The sequence below is a fragment of the Myotis myotis genome, unplaced genomic scaffold (genome assembly GCF_014108235.1).
Source record: "Myotis myotis isolate mMyoMyo1 unplaced genomic scaffold, mMyoMyo1.p scaffold_m19_p_2, whole genome shotgun sequence".
NCBI classification, from domain to species: Eukaryota; Metazoa; Chordata; class Mammalia; order Chiroptera; family Vespertilionidae; genus Myotis; species Myotis myotis.
In genome coordinates, this window is record NW_023416324.1 from 55,919,439 (window position 1) to 55,940,823 (window position 21,385).

The 21,385-nt window shown below is 39.1% G+C and overlaps 1 protein-coding gene across 8 annotated transcripts in view; it reads right to left on the minus strand.

Moving 5' to 3' along the window:
- Nucleotides 1–16,412, minus strand: part of ZZZ3 (zinc finger ZZ-type containing 3) — a 119,866-nt gene extending 103,454 nt beyond the window's left edge. For all 8 annotated transcript variants that reach the window (XM_036347407.1, XM_036347413.1, XM_036347412.1 and 5 more), the window contains exon 1: nucleotides 16,280–16,412. The gene's annotated coding sequence lies outside the window, so the exon portion shown is untranslated. The remainder of the gene's footprint in view (nucleotides 1–16,279) is intronic.
- Between the last annotated feature and the right edge of the window lie 4,973 nt (nucleotides 16,413–21,385).

The following is a 21,385-nucleotide window of genomic DNA, read 5'->3' on the forward strand; positions in this document are numbered from 1 at the left end:
GTCATTTAAATGTAACTTAAAACCTGTGGCATTAGCTTGATAGGTAGCAAATGGTTTCTAGGAATCCAAACAACTGGTAAAGCAACCTAGGTGAGATTTACAGAACTTGATCAGACAATAAAATTAAAAGGGAGTTACGAAATATTTACAAAAGACTTAAACTTGAATTTAGAAGGAACCAAAGGGCATTGTCTTGGAGTCACACTGAAGTATAGGGACAATTTTTGTTAAAGGTTTAGTGTGCATGAGAAAAAAATCACCTGGACAAAGGCAGCTTCCAGCGCCAATGTCAGGCTGATGATCACAGAAATTTCCCACTGCTTGAGACAACAAAACACTGCCCTTAAGTGACTAACCAACCTCCAAAATGAATTAGAATTAAATACAGAAATTAAGTATATCTAACTCATGATATTAATATTTCCATGTTAAGCTTAAAACTATACATTTTCTTTCTTGAAGTTCTTGTAATATTTAAGAAAATTTTAATATTACAGAATCTGATAGCCTCATGATTTTAAATTTAAGGTAGTAACTGATCAGACTTGTAAGTTTAAAGCTATAAGAGTATTTGGTTTGCCCTAGCTGGTTTAGCTCAATGGATAGAGCATCGGCCTGTGAACCAAAGGATCCCGGGTTCGATTCTGGATTTGATTCCAGTCAAGGGCACATACCTCAGTTGCAGGCTCCTCCCAAGCCTAGGCCCTGGCCCTGGTCAGGGTTCATCCAGGAGGCAACCAATCGATGTGCTTCTCTTACATTGATATTTCTGTCTTTCCCTCTCTCATCCACTCTCTAAAAAACAAAGGAAAGCCCAGCCAGCGTGGTTCAGTGGTTGAGCATCAAACTATGAATTAGGAAGTCACGGTTTGATTCCCAGACAAGGCACATGCCTGGGTTGCAGGCTCAATCCCCAGTAGAGGGCATGTAGGAGGCAGCGGGTCAATGATTCTCTCTCATCATTGATGTTTCCATCTCTCCCTCTCCCGTCCTCTCTGAAATCAATAAAAATATATAATAAAAAACTATGGAAAAATATCCTCAAGGGTGAGGATTAAAAAAAAATAGAAATGGCTTACGTTAAAGTCATAATAATTCCTTTAGATGACTCATACATTTTTCTGCCCTCAATGGAAATTTTTTGTAATTATAATGACAGGTTTCATTTTTAAGAGCCTTCTATCAATACTGATTGTTTATACCATCTGTGGTCATTACCAATCTTTTCTACTAAGTTTCTGAAACTGGCTTCTCTATGAGTTCCTACCTAATATGAACTCCAGGGTGACACATTCACTATCCTTTGATTCCCATGACTTCCATTTCTATCCGGGAAGCAAAGAGTAGTGTTTTGGAAAAGCATGAGCTTTGAAATCAGGTATTTGTCACTAAGAGTGTTAACAAACTTCTCTAAGCCTCCATTTCTACATCAATAAAATAACAAATAGCATTTACTGAGCACCTATTTTATATCAAGTACCGTATATATCCTATATGTGAGTAGAAAGTACTATCTATAATAATAAAAGCATAATATGTTAATTAGACCGGACAGTGGAACAACCTTCCAGACATATAGACGAAGCTGGGACTGCAAGGGCCGAGGCAAGCGGCCACTGCTGCAAGGGATGAGCCCCTTGCACAAATTTCATGCATCAGGTCTCTAGTATCCTATATAATAAAAGGCTAATATGCAAATTGACTGAACGGCAGAATGACCAGTCGCTATGACACTCACTGACCATTAGGGGGCAGATGCTCAAAGCAGGTGGTCAGTGTGCTCCCACAGGGGGAGCGCCGCTCAGCCAGAAGCTGGACTCACGGCTGGCGAGTGCAGTGGCGGTGAAGGGAGCCTTTCCCGCCTCCACTGCAGTCGGACACACCCCTGAGGGCTCCTGGACTGCGAGAAGGTGCAGGCTGGGCTGAGGGCTCCCCCACCACTACCCCCGGTGCACAAATTTTGTGCACTGGGCCTCTATTCATTTATAATAAGAAAAACAAGGCTTAGAGATAAATAATTTGCTTAGTTACAGAGCTCACAAATGCTAGAGCTAGGATTTATTAAAACACATTGTATGCAGGAAACATATTTATACATTTTACGTATTTATACATTCTACCAGTGTAGTAGAGCGCGGGACACGTATTAATACGTTTTTTATAGACTAGCGGTAGGATGCGGGTAACGTATAAATACGTAAACTAAAGTTATCGTAATTTTACTGAACGTTGCCATTGCGCAAAAAATTAGCAAAAATGGCCCGCGCCATCTGTTAGTGCGCGGTAAAAACTACCCGCAAACAATGTGTTAAATTCAAGCTCACAGTTTTTTTTCCACACCACAAAGCAGTAACTATAAAATGAGTCTGCTTGCCCAAAAGAGATGTTCAGTAATGGTTATTTCCATATGCCCCTCACTGTTGTTCCATGTTGGTCAGAATCAATTTCACACCAGAAATTCTCTTCAACTTTTAAACTACCAGCAAAGCATTTATCAAAAGATCTGATAGCCCTAGCCTGGTTTGCTCAGTGGATAGAGCAATGGCCTGCAGACCAAAGGGTCCCAGGTTCAAGGTCAAAAGCAAGTACCTCGGTTGCAGGTTCCTCCCCAGCCCAGACCCTGCTTGGGTCTCGCACAGGATGCAACCAATCAATGTGTTTCTCTCACACTGACGTTTCTCTCTGTCTTTCCTCCTCTTCCACTCTCTCTAAAAATCAATGGAAAAATATCCTCAAGTGAGGATTTTAAAAAAAAGTGCTGCTAATCTTTATTAGTGAATTATTTAATTAATCCACTAATTACAACCATATCACATTATGCCAAACATACTCAGGATTTTTTGTTGTTGTTAAAAGAGCCTACATACAATAAAAACCCATGGTTAGAAAAACATAAAAAGTCAGGAAACCCAACTATCTTATTCAGCACACTGTGCTATTTATCCTCATAATTCTTTAAACACACCATGTGAAGAAAAGGCTTTTTAAAAAAAAAAAGTCATTTGGGCTGGGAGGAGGGAGACACAGGGAAAGGGATGGAGGACATCTGTAATACTGTCAACAATTTTTTTTAAAAAGTCATTCTGTGAGTTATTCAGATCAAGACAACAGGAATACTTACAAAGCAATCACCAAGCAGACAAGAACCCTAAAGTTGTCAGTATCATCTGGAACTATAAATAGCAAGTTTCTCTTCATTATATTCTCATTTTCTTCACAGAAAGAAATTAGATTGTGAGTAGCCAATTAAGTGAAAGAATGTCTCCTAAGCCTAAACACTACCACTGATACCACTTTAGAGCCAATACAATCAAGTGTATTGATCTGAATTGACAGGAATAGCTAGAATAAAAATATATATTTCCAGTTTCTTAAAAGAAAAAAATAAGGATTGGTTTATAAGTAGGTTTCTACTGCTAACCTGTAACATGTTACTATTCTGAAGAGCTTCTAAACCAGCCATGGGCAAACTACGGCCTGCGGGCAAATGAATAAAACTATTGAAAAAAAGACCGTACCCTTTTATGTAATGATGTTTACTTTGAATTTATATTAGTTCACACAAACACTCCATCCATGCTTTTGTTCCGGCCCTCCGGTCCAGTTTAAGAACCCATTGTGGCCCTCGAGTCAAAAAGTTTGCCCACCCCTGTTCTAAACGCACCAGCTGATTTTTGGTTTTAACCTACAGTAGGCCAAGGTGAGAATGGCTTAAAATAGGAAAAATAAATCTTTTTGGATTGATGAAAATGTTCTAAAACTGGACTGTGGGAATAGTTGCACAACACTGTAAATTTACTAAAAATCAAGGAATTATACACTCAAAAAGAAATCCTCCCTCAAAAATTTCTAGTTAATATGGTGACCAGAATGCTCAGCTCCTTCCTTACACTGCCCTGACAATAACACCAGTATTTAGATCTATTGTTATGCAAATCTGCATGTGTTACCTGAATTGAACTCCAAATCCAGTAATTTTAGCATATTGGGGCCTCCTGGTACCTAATTACATTATAGTCCTCTTTACTAAACAAAAGTAGTTTGTTTATTTGACACCACAGTACACAACTTTATCTAAAACACTTTAAGAAATGCCCTGTGCTGGTCGGTCGGTGTGGCTTAATTGGTTGGAGTGTGGTCCAATACTCCAAAAGGCGTCAGGTTCAGGGCACATACACAGGGTTCCATGCCCCGTCAGGGCACATGCAGAAAGCAACAATCACAGAGATGTTTCTCTCTGTCTCCCTTTCTCTCTCTAAAATCAGTAAATAAAATAAAATAAAAGCCTTACTAAAATTACATGCAAAAACAAGATGTATAAAGCAGCATAAAAGTTTGGATAACTAACACAATGAATAAACTTAAAAGCATTCTATTTTTAAAGATCAAAGTATTCAAATCTTAGCTACTCCAGTTCTGATTATTTTTATGTTTAAAACAGTCCCCGAACAACAGATCTGGAAGAAAATTCAAGTATCACTGTAAAATGTGATACAAGAAGTTCATTAAAATTGAATATATATATACTACGGTGCTGGAACAAGGAAAGACAAATGTACATAAATGGCCATAACACCTCAAACTCCAAAAACAGAATCTGAATGCTTAGGTTCATATCCCAAACCCAGAATTGGGAACCTGTATAACACTGAGCAAGATACTTAACCTCTCTGCTTCAACTTGCTCATATGCAGAAAAAGGGTAACAGTAACCATCCTTAAAAGGTTGTTGTGAGAACTAATAATGAATACAGTATTTCTATATATGTAGCACAGAAAACTTTCAATAAATTTTATTAGTATTATTTTAAAAAATTATCTAAGAGCAGCCCTAGCTGGTTTGGCTTAGTGGATAGAGCATTGGGCTATGGACTGGAAGATCCGGGTTCGATTACCGTCAAGGGCACATGCTCCAGTTGCGGGCTCAATCCCCGGTAGGGGGTGTGCAGGATGCAGCTGATAAATGATACTTGTTCATCATTGATGTTCCTATCTCTCCCTCTCCCTCTCTGAAATCAATAAAAATATGTTTTTAAAAAAATTATCCAGAGCAGTCCTTCACAATCTTCAATATCCATTCAAACTGCCTGGGAAATTAGTTAAAATGAGATTCTGTTATTCGGGAAGATTTGGGTAGGTCCTAAAAGTTGCATTTTTTTGTTGTTGTTAATCCTCACCTGAGATATTTGTCATTGATTTTTAGAGAGAGTGGAAGGGAAGGGGAGAGACACAGAGAGAGAGACATCAATGTGAGAGAGACACATTGATTGGTGGCCTCCTAATCTGGAGCCCTGACTCGAGTCAGGGATCAGGGATCAAGCCTGCAATGGAGGTATGAGGTATGTGCCCTTGATAAGAACTGAACCCAGGACCCTTCAGTCCGCCAGCTGATGCTCTGTCCACTGAGACAAACCACCTAGGGCTGAGATCTGCATTTCTAGTAAATGCCCAGAGAGTTACCAGGAAGGGCACTTTTGAGTTACTAAGACAGTTCTCAAACTTCAGCACACATCAGAATCATTTAGAGGGCTAGTTTAAAACATAGATTTCTGGGTTCCATCTGAATTGGAGAGAATTTGTATTTGTAACAAGTTCCCAAGTAATGCTATGCTGCTATTCCCAGGCTCATTTTATAAGTATTTACATATTTTTTAAAAATATTTTTCATTGATTTTAGAGAGGAAGAGACAGAAACATCAATGATGAGAGAGAATCATTGATTGAGCTCCCTCCTGCATGCCCCACACTGGGGATTGAGCCCGCAACCTGGGCATGTGCCCAGACTGGTGACCTCCTGGTTCATAGGTTGACGCTCAACCACTGAGTGAAAGTCCGCTGGACCCAGGCTCATTTTTTTTTTTTAAGATTTTTAAAACTGATTTTTAGAGAGAGAGGGAGAGGAAGAGAAACATTTATTCAAGAGTGGAACATCAATCAGGTGCTTCCTGCATGCCCCCCACTAGGGATGGAGACTGAAATCCTGGCATGTGCCCTGACCAGGAATGGAACTGGCAACCTTTCAGGCCAGAACCCATATTTTGAGAACTACTGCTCTTAAGTTCTCAGTTAGGATGTACATCAGAATCAGTTCTGAGGTGTTTGTGTTTCTTTGATTAAATATAGGTGCCCTGACTATACCCTAGTATTAGTTCTCAAAGTGTGGTCTCATAACCTACTAGATCTGAAACTCTAGGGGTGGCGCCTGGCCATCCATTATTTTTAAGAAACAAAAACAAATAAACCTTCCAGGTGATTATGATGCATGTTAAAGTTTGAGAACCAATGCTGTATAGTTGCATAAAAAACAGAATTTCTTTGGTGAAATTTTGCTAACTACAGAAAGAGAAGTATCTACCTATATATATGTGGCTTAGGTCCAACTGGAAAATATCCTGACTCATTAGCCAAGTAAAAACAGCATTTATTCAAATCTAGTGGAAACTCCATAACCATTACCTAAGTCAGTGGTCGGCAAACTCATTAGTCAACCGAGTCATCAACAGTACAACGATTGAACTTTCTTTTGAGAGCCAAACTTTTTAACTTAAACTATATAGGTAGGTACATTGTTATTAACTTAATTAGTGTATTCCTAAACTGGCCTTTGCTAAAAACGTCCTCAATCTGATTGAGGTATGTTCACTGAGGTCGACCCCTTCCAACTCTCCCATCCACACTCGTCTTGTATACTTGTTTCGTCTATCTCCTTTCCGAAAACCGACTTCTGCGCATGGGCCAAGAAGTTTCAATCGCACTGTACCTGCGCGCCCGCACGTGGTATTTTGTGGAAGAGCCACACTCAAGGGGCCTAAGAGCCGCATGTGGCTCCTGAGCCGAGGTTTGCCGACCACTGACCTAAGTCAATTATTTTCTACCTCATTCTTCATGAGATAATGTTCTCCTATAACAGGATGTCCCTCCCAAAGTCTGACATTTAAAAATCTCCAAGCCAAAAAAAACCCATAACTTCTTAAAGAAATGTTAGTCAAAACGTTTGCTTAAATTTCCACAAAAGCTCAGCAAATACAAGATCACTAGAGTCTGAAATGTAAGTAGGTGTTAATCTTAAATTATTCTGAAACAAAATAGCTAATTCCAACAACAACTATAAGCTATTTATAATATTCTGGCTCTAAAGTAACAACTGACAGTAATCAAAATTTATTTATAAAGGAAATTAAGTGTATCTTCCAAGCTAATCATGAGACTTATCTGAAAGAAAAATTATGTGCATGAACACAGTAATAAATCTTTTACTATGCCTTTCTTTAAAATTAAGAAAGTAAAATGGGAGGCATAGAAAATACAAAGGGAGGATTTCTGATAAGAAAATTGCACTTACACATGAAATCAGTCTGAAAGGGAATACTAAGTAAAGTCTCTCAGCTGATTCTTAACTTTTTAGTTAGCCTACAATTTGATTTTATAATCTGCATGCCACAATTCTGTACTGTTCATAAATATAAAATAAGTATTTTAACAGTAAAATGCCTTAAACTTAAACTGGGATTTTTTCTTGGGGATAAATAATACAGGATATACCAGAGGGTTTCTGTCAAATTAGAATGGAAATGAGTAATTGCTTGAAAGGAATTCAAAGAATGAAAAGAAAGCTGCCAAGTCATAGGATAAAAGTCCAAAAAGCCATTAGCTCATCAGGAATGCTGTACTAAAGTATTCAAAACAAAAAATTTAAGTGGAAAAATAAAATAAAAGCTGAGGGGCTGTTGTAGGCCACCAATGACATTAACACACAAACAGGTCTACCACACAATCTGAAAGCAAAGGCTTTTCTTTGGTGACCAACCCCTTCCCTTCCAGGGAGTTCTTGAAAACTGAATGTCGGGAGAAAAAAGTCTAATTCAAAGTGCTGAAATCTCCAGGTATAAATATTGAGTCCTAGGATTTCTCAGGTTACTCATATCAAAACAGAATAAAGAAGCAGTAATGGTTATAAAAAAAATTAAAGTTCAAAAGCACACAAAATTATTCTATGGTACCAGACATCAAAATAGTGGTTTCTCATGGGGGAAAGGGGAGTTTTCATGACCAGAATAGGGCTCAAGACAGTTTCTGGGCTTTGTACAATGTTCAACTCCTTACAGGTGTGTTCACATAGTGAAAATTCACTGAACTGTAGACTTATGGGAACTTTCTGTATTATGTTTTAATCACATTTATTTTATTTTTTTAAGCGGGGGGGGGGAGGAAATTTCTCCCTCAGGAAATAAAACATTACTGCAAAAAACATTTTAAAATTCTATTCAGTGGAGAGAGTTAAGATTAAGAATTAGAGGTCTAGGAGGGCCTAGAGAATTAGAGAGTTAATATAGAGAAGTATTCAAGTTCCTCAAAGGATATCAGTAGATAAATCTCACACACACACACACACACCTTTTTCAGGAGGAAGATACCTCTATTAATACAGCCAAGCCAAATAGAGCATTATCTCACTTTTCTTATGAAATACATTAATCTGCATACTAATGGGAAATGTATTTTAAAAAATGCTGATCTGTTTCCCTTAAACTTCTGATTAAAAAAAAAAAAAAAAAAACTAGTAAAGAGGATAAATAAGAGCCAGAAGTTTGCACCTGCTATTTCCTAGACCATTTCTGTGCCATTTCACAAATCAACTCATCCTTTATGGGGTAGCTGAATTCCAGTAGAAATAAAAGGTAGAGATTATGTTCCAATCCCTTTAAATCTCATGCCAAACCAAAGTAGAAGGAAATTTCATCACATCAAGCTCTTCACCTGCAATTCTCTTTATGTGACCCCAAACACAAGACACACATCTTTTCCCCAATATTTGCTATGGTTTCTCACTTAAATTTAATCTGATTTTTCTTCCTAGCATTAATGCAATCACACTAATGTGTAAACAGCAGAAAATGTTAAAATAGCAGCTTTGGAGCCTTCAGTTTTAAAATGTAAATAAATACATCTTTTCAGAATGATTATTTTAAGATCTTGAATAATTAATTCATAAAAGAAAAAAAAAGACCACTCCTTTCTAAACAATAAGAACTTTCAATATTAAAAATGCCCTCCTTGACATGGATGTCCTCACTGAGAGTCATCTAAAATTCTATTATTCATTAAATTACAGTAAATGCACCACACTGTTCCTAACAACTTAAGAAAGATACTGTGATTCTATAACTTGAGTCCTAGAACTACCAATTAGCACTTTGTCATTAAATATATTAGAAGCATATGATGTCAACTTGTCTATTACTGTATTTAGTAAAGGAAATACCTTAAGCACACATCCTAAATTGCTGATCTTAGCATTTTATTTCTCTAATTCTACAAAAATCTACCAAAGTAGTTTTTCTCTTTATAGCCTCTAGTACTGAACTCTTAAAGTAGTTTCATATTTTGTCTGTTCAAGAAAGGAGAAACTGCTTCACTGAATTCTACTTAATTCTGGAGTATGGAAAAAGAATTATTTTAAAAATTGTGGCTAATAAGAAAAGAAATTATAAAACATTGTTTTGTACAGAATGAGCTTTATTATCCTCAATTTATAAAGTGCTCTTAAAAATCAATCAGAAAGGAAACAATAAAGAGACCAGAGCAAATTATATTAAACATGTCAAATAATCATCTAAAAAACAGTTAATATTTTTATAGTTTCAAATAAAAACAAACAGTACTAACTATAAACATTTAAAATGTAAAAATGAAACAAAGCAATGAAAACATAAAGGATTATTTAATAGAGTTAAGACAATCATCAATTTGGAGGAAAAACATTCAGATTCTCACTTCACACCAATGCCAAATGAGGTTAAAACTTAAATTTATTTAAATATAACTTAGAAAAACTAAAGAAACAGCATTAAATCATTTTTATTACATTTCTGGAGGAGGAATTTCATAAGTTAGTAGTAGTACAAAATTAGGTCAAAAGGTATGTTTACATTAATTTTTAAATTATTTATCTTAAAAATTCACAAAATGAATACATCTATTAACCACCAAGTAATGTTTCACCTTAGTAACCTAAGAAAAAAAGTGGTATGACTTACACCCTATTAAGTTTTTATAAATAATATTTATTGTTGGGTACAGAGCAACAGCCACTTTACTATAAACATAAATTGATACTTTTTATAAATATTACAATTAGTTGTAAGAGCCTTTAAAATGTGAGCTAAAAATCATTTCTGGCAATATACTAGACAGCAATACTTATATAGAAAACATGTATAAACATCCTTCACAGTGTTATTTATACATGCAAAATGTTAGAACAGGAGAAATGATTCATCTACACATGGAACATCATACAGCCATTTATTATAATAATTATGAAGACTGACTGTGAAAATGGGAAAATGTTACCCAACATTAGGTTAAAAAACTGGGCATGAAATTAAATGTTTTATCTATAATAATTTAAGACATATATATTTGAAATACTGGAAGAAGCCTATCAAAATGTTAATATAGTTATATCATTTCCCAAGCTTTAAAATTCTCAAACCAGCTATTAAAATCATTAAAACACACACCCTTTATAGCTAAATCAAACACTACCTACCATCATTCTACCAAAGAGGCATGAGGTTTAACTCAACATTTTAAAAGAAACTAAGAAGGTAAGCCAGCGGTGCTCAACCTGTGGGTCGAGACCCCTTTGGGGGTCGAATGACCCTTTCACAGGGGTCGCCTAAGACCATCGGAAAACACATATAAAATTACATATTGTGTTTGTGATTAATCACTATGCTTTAATTATGTTCAATTTGTAACAATGAAAATACATCCTGCATATCCGATATTTACATTACGACTCATAACAGTAGCAAAATTACAGTTATGAAGTAGCAACGAAAATAATTTTATGGTTGGGGGTCACCACAACATGAGGAACTGTATTAAAGGGTCGCGGCATTAGGAAGGTTGAGAAACACTGAGGTAAGCAAAGTAACAAAATGAAACATTTCTCATCTTGGGACACTCAGTGTGCTGAGGATAAAGACTCAATATCTGGGCTCAAAACTATGTAACTGAAAAATGCAGAAAGGACATTTACTAATTCTAATCTTTTTTGAAAATTCCTTCAACAAACGTTCTAGAGAACAAATGTTCTTTAGACAATTGGTTAATTACTATTAGCATCAAATATTAAATACTATTAAATAGAACCTTATTTGAAAGATAATCCCTTGAAATATTAACTAAGGAAATAAGTAGACAGAGGCAATAAAATTAGAGAAAATTCCATACACAACAGCACCATTTTTATTTGGTATCATCAGATGAGTTCTGTAAATGAATTTCTTAGGAAACTGAAATGCATTAACAAAGCTCTGAAAAAGGTTACTCTTATAACAATCTTTTTAAAAGACACCAATTTCTTATTTCCTTAAACACAGTACATGGAATAAAGGTTTATTTACGATTGATGTTACCACTATGACACATCACGTACTATATACATCTCTACAATATAAGATTCGTTAAGAAATTAATGATTTTAAGACTGCCTCCATCCAGGTAATGGCCTTAAAATACTATTAACTTCTATAGTTCCATCTTCTTTTTAATAGCTCTTCTTCCTTCTCCCTTGAAATGAGATGACAGTTCAACTTGTCAGTGTGCCTAACTCCAATGGCCAATTCTGTGGATAACCTGTGAGCTAAAAAAATCAGATAACCAACCCTGTTAGGGCTGCAAACTTTAAAGTCATTTACTGCAATTAGCAGCGTCTGAATAAAGTCCATAGGTTTATTTTACTTGGTTAGTTATTTTGAAGGCTCAAGATCCCTGTTTATAGTAGCTGTCATCACTAGCACTCAAAATGTCCTTAAATTACTAACAAATAAATATACTGGAATTCCAAAAAAGTGATAAATAATAAAATACATAGTTTAAGTCACCTCAGGGAAAGTTACTCAACTCACTTGTCTCGGACAAGGCAAAATTACCTACATAAATTAGAAAGAACAGCTAAAAAGGAAAACAGAAAGAGGTGAGAAGAATAAGTTTGAATAAAATAGCAAAGTCCATATTGCATGGTTTTAGAAGTAGAGGCTTAGGAATTTGAGAAATATTTACTGATACTGTTTTTTAACGTATAATTACAGTGCTTATCAAGGTATTAGCTACAGAAATTTGCACCACAATGTGTAACACATCTAGATTAAATGCTACTATAAAAGTCAAAAAGTCTTCTAGCAAATATTCTTCGTAGCTTAATACAGACTGAATTTTCATATGAAATTAGATAGATTTTTTTAAAGCACCTACCTGCAAGGTACTTTTTTAAAAATGTTTTTATTTTGATCTTAACTCAAATAAACTCTTATAAAAATTTTAAAAAAGTTTTCATTTTTATTGATTTTAAAGAGATCAAAGGAGAGGGAGAGAGAAAAGAGAGAAATAGCAATGAGAGAGGGAGAGAGAGAGTGATTTGATTGCCTCCCTTAAACACTCTAACAGGAAATAAACCCACAACCTGGGCTAGTGCCCTGACAGGAATCCAACCCGCAACCCCTTGGTACGCAGGACAACACTTAACCAACCGAGCACACCAGCCAGGGCTGCAATGTACTTTTACTGAGGTTTCTGGTCAATATGTAATCTCTCTTGAACACTGAAATCTCTCTTGGACACTGATTCAAAAGGTAAGAAATAAAACTTATAGTCTTGGTATAATTACTAGGTAACATAGGCATTACAATGTATAGTTTACAATGTTACAGGTCTATAGAAATTAACATTGTGTTAGACCTTAGGGAAAAAACCCAAGTGAGGACAAATCAGTATTATATTATCAGTTATCCATTTTCTCTAATACTGAAGCTCATTAGCTGTCATAGATCACTTCTATAGCAGTAATAATGGACAAAAAGGAAAATAAAATGTCTTGGTTAAGTTTTATTCGAGCACATTCAAATCATGTAAGTTACATTTCTCCTGCTCCTTGGATTTTCTCAGCATATTTCTTCCCAGTACTAGATAATTCAGTCTGTACCAGACTGCAAGACTGGTAATTCCCAACACCCACTACAAAAAGCAGTTTATAAAACAAAGTTGTTGGCATAAGGAACATACATTATTGTGAAGATCGGATGCACAGGAGAACTACCAAAGACCCAATTACTAAGCAAAACTTTGTAGATGCCTTTGCAAAGGCCATTATAGTTGTGACCTTTGAATCCATTGTAATTTTCACAATTTCCTACTTTTATTTTTGTATTGATTTTTAGAGAGAAAGAGGAAGGGGGAGGATAGAGGGAAAGTGTGGGGAAGGGAAAGGAGAGAGGGAGGGAGGGAACTCCCGGGAGGGAAGATGGGAAGGGAGGTAGGGAGGGTAACAGATTCATCGATCCTCTTATGTATGCATTCATTGATTGATTCTTGCATGTGGCCTGACCAGAGATCGAACCCAAAACACTGGGAGTATGGCAGGCCGCTCTAACTGAGCAACCTAGCCAAGGGCAACAATTTCCTTTTAAAAACAATAAAATTTATTCAATAAATGTTATTTAACAAGAGGGCTATACACCTAAGTATAACTTCAATTAAATATCAACCTCAGTTGCTGACTTTTTATGACAGGTGATAGCTATCAGGCAATTTCGGGGGAGGACTGAAAATTGTCTTCAAAATTATTTAAGAGAAAAAAATTACCTCAAATACTGATTCCAAATTCTGGTCAATCCAGCTTGCCCTGCAACAACCAACATGAGCCTGTCTATTCTTGGAGCATGTCTCTGTCAACCTTCTACTATCCTCTTTACTCTGCAACTTCTCCAATTCCATTTCAGTATCAACCTATACATTCCCATATCTCCTTTTCCTTTTTCCCACATCACATCTCTCTCAAATATAACTTTTATTAACTATAACCAATATGCCGGAATTATTACAATTGAAAAACCACACTACCCAAGAACAAGACTTTTCTTTTTATGTGACAGGTCTAATAAATAATAATGCTGGTAAATTTGGGAGGAAAAATACAAAAAAACAACAGTGGCAAAATGCTGCTTAGCAACTTTTAATTATATGTATATTTATACTACCTACTGATATATCAACCATCCTTCTGTTAAACTCACTCACTATATTTCACTGTCAGAACAATTACTTTGAGCTGATAACTTCTACTAGTAAAACTTCTAGAAAACTATACAGATACTTTTCTTATAGTTTAGAATATATAGGTATTATAAAATATAAACATATGCATGTAAGGGTAAGTATATAATTCAAATATTAAGTATAAAAATAAAGATCCCAAGTCATAAAATATTTTTCCTTAAGTCCTATTTTACATAAACTTTATTTTTACAAAGCTCCTAGGATACTAAATCTTTAGCACAAAAAATAATGCTATCATTCAAGATACTTTCACAAAATTACACCACCCAAAAATCTGTACAAACAAAAAATGTATTTTTTAAAGCAAGAATGCATGAGTCAAGACAATAGGCATATATCACTAAATAAAAGTTGAGTAGGAAAAATTGTACTGATTGCTAATGTTGTAATAGTGTATCTTAAAACAACACCCCTCAGTTTCCTTAAGAAAACAAATTAATACACGGAAAACAGCTGAAATAATGGCCCAACTATCGCTAAGAGTGGTCACAGATTTAGGACTGGGGAAGGCAATTTGGTAGAGTGTAACAGGGAGCCTTCCCTGTATGAAGTGTAGACGCAAATAACACTTTTGTAGCTTAAAAAATATATACGAATGGATTACCTAGTTATCTGGTTCGTTTTGTAATTAACTCCCCACTGAGAATACTAAATAAATCCAAAGAATGCGCAAGAATATGAAAAAAAGTCTACTGTAATTCATTTTTGATAAGCCATTCGAGTTGGGAGAAAAATTAATTTGATGACTAACTCATTGGAGAAAAATTGAACTCAAACTCTGATAACCAAGTTTATGAAAAGGAGTTAATTAAAAACTTGACTTAAAACATTCCACTATTACTTTAAAAATGTAACCTAAAACAACCATCCCTGAACATCAAAGATGGCAACCTCGTAACACAGTAATCAAAATCTTATCGGTAATGATGAGTCAATAGGCACGTACGTACAAAAGATGAAAAGAACAATTTTATTCTGATATCAGGCACTGTCAGAGACATAAAGGGTCTCTCCATAAACTGCCAAAAGTTATTGTAAACACAAAAGTAAGAATGATCAATGCCCAAATAAACAGGAGTAAGTGATGCCCACAAGGAAGAAATGAAAGGCGCTCTGTTTTTAGCGCCTGAGAACGGCCAGTGGAGAAAGGTACCGCAGCAGGAACAAGCGACAGAATGGTTAACAGGACTGGAATTCTTTAGAAAATGGCAACAAGGAGCAAAACTAACAAGAACGTTTTGAAAGTAAGAGTAACAGTATCCAATGGAATCATCACGTCTGCACGAGCACGGCTCCAGACTTCCAGCGAGTTGGGACGGGGGTGGAACTATGACTGCGAGGGGCAGAGGGTGCCCGGGTGCGGGACGCACAGTGCAGGTGGCGGAGCGCCCGCAGGGGGGTGAGGAGAAGACCGTCCCGCCTCAATGGGGTCAAGGTATTCCCTGCCAGACTAGAGGAAGCTGACACAGCACGTCTCCCAATACCAAGAGGCACTCGCTCCCGGCCCCTCCCTAACAACTTGCCTTGTAGAAAGAGTTGCAGGTCCCAGGCCCCGGGAACCCAGGGCTCCGCCATCCAGGGCAACTGCTCTGCCAACAAGGTCCCGCGAGAATCGAGAGATCTCGCGATACAAACCCACTAGCATCTCGCGAGTTTCCAAGAACATGGCGGTACAGGAAAATCTGTAGTTCGACAGTGAAAAAGTGTTTCCTGAACCGACTGAAGAATGTTGTGTACAACAGAGAAAGGGCAGGAAGTCTTTTCCGCCTTACATTTCTCACCCTACTTCCTCTAGTATAAAAGATAAGTAGCAAACAACCCTAAAATCCCTGAATGACCAGTTATACTACAGACACAGCATCCCTCCACCTCAGCCCGCCTGTCACGTGGAAGCCGATGCTCAGCGTGCCCGTCACGTGGGCCGCTACGGAGCGCGCGCGCCCGCCGCCCTCCCCGGCTCCCTTTCGCCCGCGCACACGTGCGCGCGCACCCCCGCCCCACGTGGGGGCTTCGCCGCCGCCGCCTCCAGGCCACCCCCTCCCGGCGCTCTACTCCAAATCCGGGTCCCGAGCCGAATGTACCCCGAGTTCCCTCTTCCTCTCCCATTTCCCCTCCCCCGCGTCTGGCCCTCACCACGTGCCCCGAGCGCCTCTCACCTTCCTAGCGGAGCAGGTCTCCGCGGGCCACTCGGGGAGGTGCCGCCGCAGTGGCCGCTCTCCACCCCCACCACACCACTTGCTCGGGTGGCCGCCGCCGCAGGAAGCTCGACGGCGGGGCCACGGCGCTTCCAGGTGGGTCCCCGCCTCCCGCTCTTGCCACTTCCCGCAGTACCAGCGGCTCCTTCCGGTCCCCTCCTCTCTCCTCGTCGCTGGGACGGGCTGGCGGCGGTGGCTGCAGGCGCGCTCACTACACCGCCTGCTGGTAACTGCAGCCGATGCAGCGCCCGCGGGCGGGGGGCCGCCGAGGTCCACCCCCGCGATCCGCCCGGGCCCCGGCCCGGAGGCGAGGGCTGGTCTGAGGGCAGGACCCAGTCCATGCCTTGCGGGAGTCTCCCGTGGCCCTACCCTGGTAGGAAAGGCGTCTCCGTAGCTGCACTGTTGGAAATCGGCTTCATCCGGCCCCGTGTGGCCTGGAGAGAGTTGCACACCTTAGCTTCCTTAGAGGTGGTCTCAGGCTAGCAAATACCGATGGATATTGCAGGTGCTCCTGCCTAGCTCATCCCCACCCCAGCTCGGTCCCCTCACTCTCCCCTCTGGCTCTCCGCCTGTTCCTACAACACGCAGGCTCAGTCCACTTCAGGACTGCGCTTGCCGTTCCCTGGGGCAAGAACACGTCCTCCAGCTTTCCTTTCACTCCTGGATGTTCTAGTCCCTTCTCAAGGGTCAACATCTGAGACTTCCCCAACCGCAAGAGTACACTTGCGCCATTTCCTCGTGAGTTATAACTTGGAGACCTTATGAGTCCATGACCTGCCACCAAGAAAGTGAGAGAGATCCTTCCAGCCGAGGACTTTTAACTTTTGCTCATTGCTTTATCCCAGACCTCTGTGTGTCACAAAATAGTGTTCAGTAATCAGTCTATTAAAACTGTGGACGAAAGGGGCCACATGCTGACCTGACGAGCTCAGGGAGGCCTGCATGGCAGTCTTGCAAACTCAGAGGCCTAAAGTAACCACAAAGGATGGTCTGAAATTAAACTTTAAAAGCAGTTATGTCCTAGGCCAGTATGTTCACTGACAAGGTCAACCTTTACCTTAACTGAGCCTATTTGTCTTTTTGCATCTGTGATGACATACCCTTGAAATGTCTAGGTCAGTGGTCGGCAAACTCATTAGTCAACAGAGCCAAATATCAACAGTACAACGATTGAAATTCCTTTTGAGAGCCAAATTTTTTAAACTTAAACTATATACGTAGGTTCATTGTTATTAACTTAATTAGGGTACTCCTAAGGCTTAGGAAGAGCCACACTCAAAGGGCCAAAGAGCCGCATGTGGCTCGAGCCACAGTTTGCTGACCACGGGTCTAAGTAACTTGTAACTTCCTTTTCTGGAGCCCCTGGGGCACAACCGAATGTGCTGGGCACCAGGACAGATACTACAAATTCCTTCATTATTATGTTAATTGATCCTGCACCCACCTAAGTATGTGTCCATCATTTTACTTTTTATCCAGTCCCAGGGGTTTCCCCTGCTTTGCTTTATCCCACCTCCTTAATCTATCACCAATGGATTTCGTGTAACCCACCTACGTCCTTTGATTGCAATGTATAAATACAAATGTAACCCGCCATTCTCCGGAGCGTTATCTCAATTCGTTGAGGTTCTGCTTCCCGGCCTATGTCTGCAGTTTGGATCAAATAAACTCACAAAAATTCTTTTCAGGTTTCAACGGCTTTTTATGTTAACTTACATTAACAAAACAAAGCTATGTTGCGCAGGAAGATAAAGCCCAACACATCCTGTTGGAGGTAAGTACGTTGGGTTGATAGTTCCATTGACAACCTTACAATTTATGAGCTGTGAAAAAGCTGAGCTAATCTCCTTCCCTGTCTGTGGTTTGAAGATTATATTGCAAAAATATGGACTCCAGTGGTGGAAGCCATTTTAACTGAAGCTCTTCTGAAATTGTCAAGAAATGCTGAATTGCTTTTGATTTTGGAATTTTTTTTCCAGGCAAGTAGATATATGTACCTCTTTTTATTTTGCTAAAAAAGTTATTAAATGGTGGAAATGGGTTTTTGTATTTGTTTTGAGAGTTCAACCCAAACATCTCTTTTAAGACAAAGTGTGACAGTTATATTTTCATATTAACACATTAATGAAGCTTTATTAAACCTAATTGGTTCCAGGCCCTAGTGGACACAAATATAAACAAAACAAGGCTTTTCCACCTTGCCCTATACCAGTGGTTCTCAACCTCCCTAATGCCGCGACCCTTTAATATAGTTCCTCATGTTGTGGTGACCCCCAACCATAAAATTATTTTCGTTGCTACTTCATAACTAATTTTGCTACTGTTATGAATCATAATGTAAATATCTGATATGCAGGATGTATTTTCATTTTTACAAGTTGAACATAATTAAAACATAGTGACTAATCACAAAAACAATATGTAATTATATATATGTTTTCCGATGGTCTTAGGTGACCCCTGTGAAAAGGTCGTTCGACCCCCAAAGGGGTCTCGACTCACAGGTTGAGAACTGCTGCTCTATATGATGATAGAGCCAAGTCCCATTTATAATAATCATAACACCTTGAGTCCCATGTCCAGCAATATGCTATGTACTTTTTATACCTTACTAGAGGCCTGGTGCACAAAAATCATGCATGGGGGGGAGTCTCTCAGCCCAGCCTGCATCCTTTCCAATCTGGGACCCCTCGGGGGATGTCCGACTGCCAGTTTAGGCACAATCCCACAGTCCGACACCCTCTCGCAATCCGGGACCACTGGCTCCTAACCGCTCACCTGCCTGCCTGCCTGATTGCCTGTAACCACTCTGCCTGCTGGCCTGATCACCCCTAACCACCTTCCCCTGCCGGCCTTATCACCCCTAACTGCTCTCCCCTGCTGGCCTGATTGCTCCTAACCGCCTCTGCCTAGGCCCCTGCCACAGTGGCTTTATCCAGAAGGAAGACTGGATGACCAAAAGATGCCTGGTCTATCCAGTCTAATTAGCATATTACACTTTTATTAGTATAGATCAGGGGTGGGCAAACTTTTTGACTCAAGGGCCACAATGGGTTCTTAAACTGGACTGGAGGGCTGGAACAAAAGCATAGATGGAGTGTTTGTGTGAACTAATATAAATTCAAAGTAAACATCATTACATAAAAGGGTACGGTCTTTTTTTTTTTTAGTTTTATTCATTTCAAACGGGCCGGATCCAGCCCGCGGGCTGTAGTTTGCCCACGGCTGGTATAGATCATATTTTAGACTTGCAACAGTCCCGAGATAGATACCATTAGTGGTGGGCACTGAAATGTACTTCTTAGATCCCCTTCAGGAATGAAGGGCTTGTTACCCCCCAGCAGCCAAGAGTGTTGCCCACAGCCATCAGCTGTCAGCCCCCTTCTGGTATTGCATAGTCACCCTCTCCCAACGGGGCCACATCCAATGACTAATCAACTCAGGGCTACAAATAGTATCTATCTCAGGATTGTTGGAAGACCCAGCCTCCTCATCCCAACTTGAGACAATTCTTATGGATCATCCCGTCTCCAGAACAACCTGTAACAGCTGAAGTATACCATTAAGACTGCACCGCAGCTCAACTTCTCCCTCTGCCCGATTCTTCCCTTCCTCACCAGTGATGACCCCAAGAGCCTTTCCTAATAAATCTGCACACTAATCAAGTCTGCTTTCTGGGGAACCTAATCTGTGACATTATTCACATTTTTCTGATGAGAAAATAGCCTTAGAGAGGTTAAGATATTTGTGTAAGTCTGAACTGCAGAAAGTTCTATATAGAGAAGTATAAATAAGTATGATGGGAACAGGAAGGCTTGGGAAAGGCTTTTTATAAGGGTTGACATTTGAGTTGCAGCATAACTTTGAAAAGCAGAGAAAAAAGACCATTCTCAGCTGAGGGAATGAGAGTGTGTGGGAAGATGAGAGAGGACTACAAGTACCCCAAGTGACTGAGCCTAGGGTCTTTGCAGCAAGCCCTAAAGGGGTGAGGGGAAAAGACCAGTACATTGATGGTAAAGAAGGTAGTCAAGGAGATAAAACTATAGGCCTGGGCATAGGTCCCTAATGAATAGAAGGGGATAAGAGACCCCGAGATCTTCAGTTATCTAAGAGAGGGAAAGAGGAGCTTCCTTGTTCTTGGCAAAATGAACCACTGCCAATCTAGCGAAGGCCAGTCTCAACGTATAATATATCCCTATGTGGCCTTTCTTATTTTCGTCTAGGTTCACAGAATATTGAAGATGGAAGAGACTTAAAATCATCAAATTCCGGGGTTTGTATGATATTTTCTGAAGCACTGGTATTCTGTTTACAGACGCAATCTTATACCAGAATCCAGTAAGTAACCCAAATAAAAAATGACGTGGAATTGGGCAACTGCTGATATTTCCATCAGTTCTTTCCATGGCACATAAGGCACTGCCTCAAAACATGTTTAGAAAACCACTGATGTGGTTCATTCATTTATTTTTTCAAAAAATAATGCCAGAAACTATAGTAGGTGCTGGAGATATAGTAGTGAACAAAGAAAGCAAGCATAGCCCTAAACTTACAGAGCCTGTAGTATAGGGAGGGAGGCTGACTGACATTCAAGAAATAACACAGATACATAGATTCAAACTGATAAGTACCATGAATGAAAAGTACAAGTTACTATGAGAATATGTCCATTATGTTCAAAGGTACATGTCTAAGGTTTCTAGATGGAAGGAAAAGGGAGGCCTTCCTGAGGAGATAATATTTAGGCAAAGGGTGGGAAAAACATTCCACAGACAGCCCTGGCCAAGTAGCTCAGTTGCATTGTGATACGCCAAGTTTGTGGGTTTGATTCCTGGTCAGGGCACATGCAAGAAGCAATTAAGAATGCATAAAAAAGTGGAACAATAAATTGATGTTTCTCCTTTCACTCTCTCCCCACTCCCTATCTCTAAAATCAATCAATCAATAAATAAAACTTAAAGAAAAAACATTCTGCAGGCAGAGGAGTTGATGCAAAGCCCCTATGATGATGGAACTTATTACTAATTTACTAATAAGTTACTAACACTAACAATACAACTATCAGAA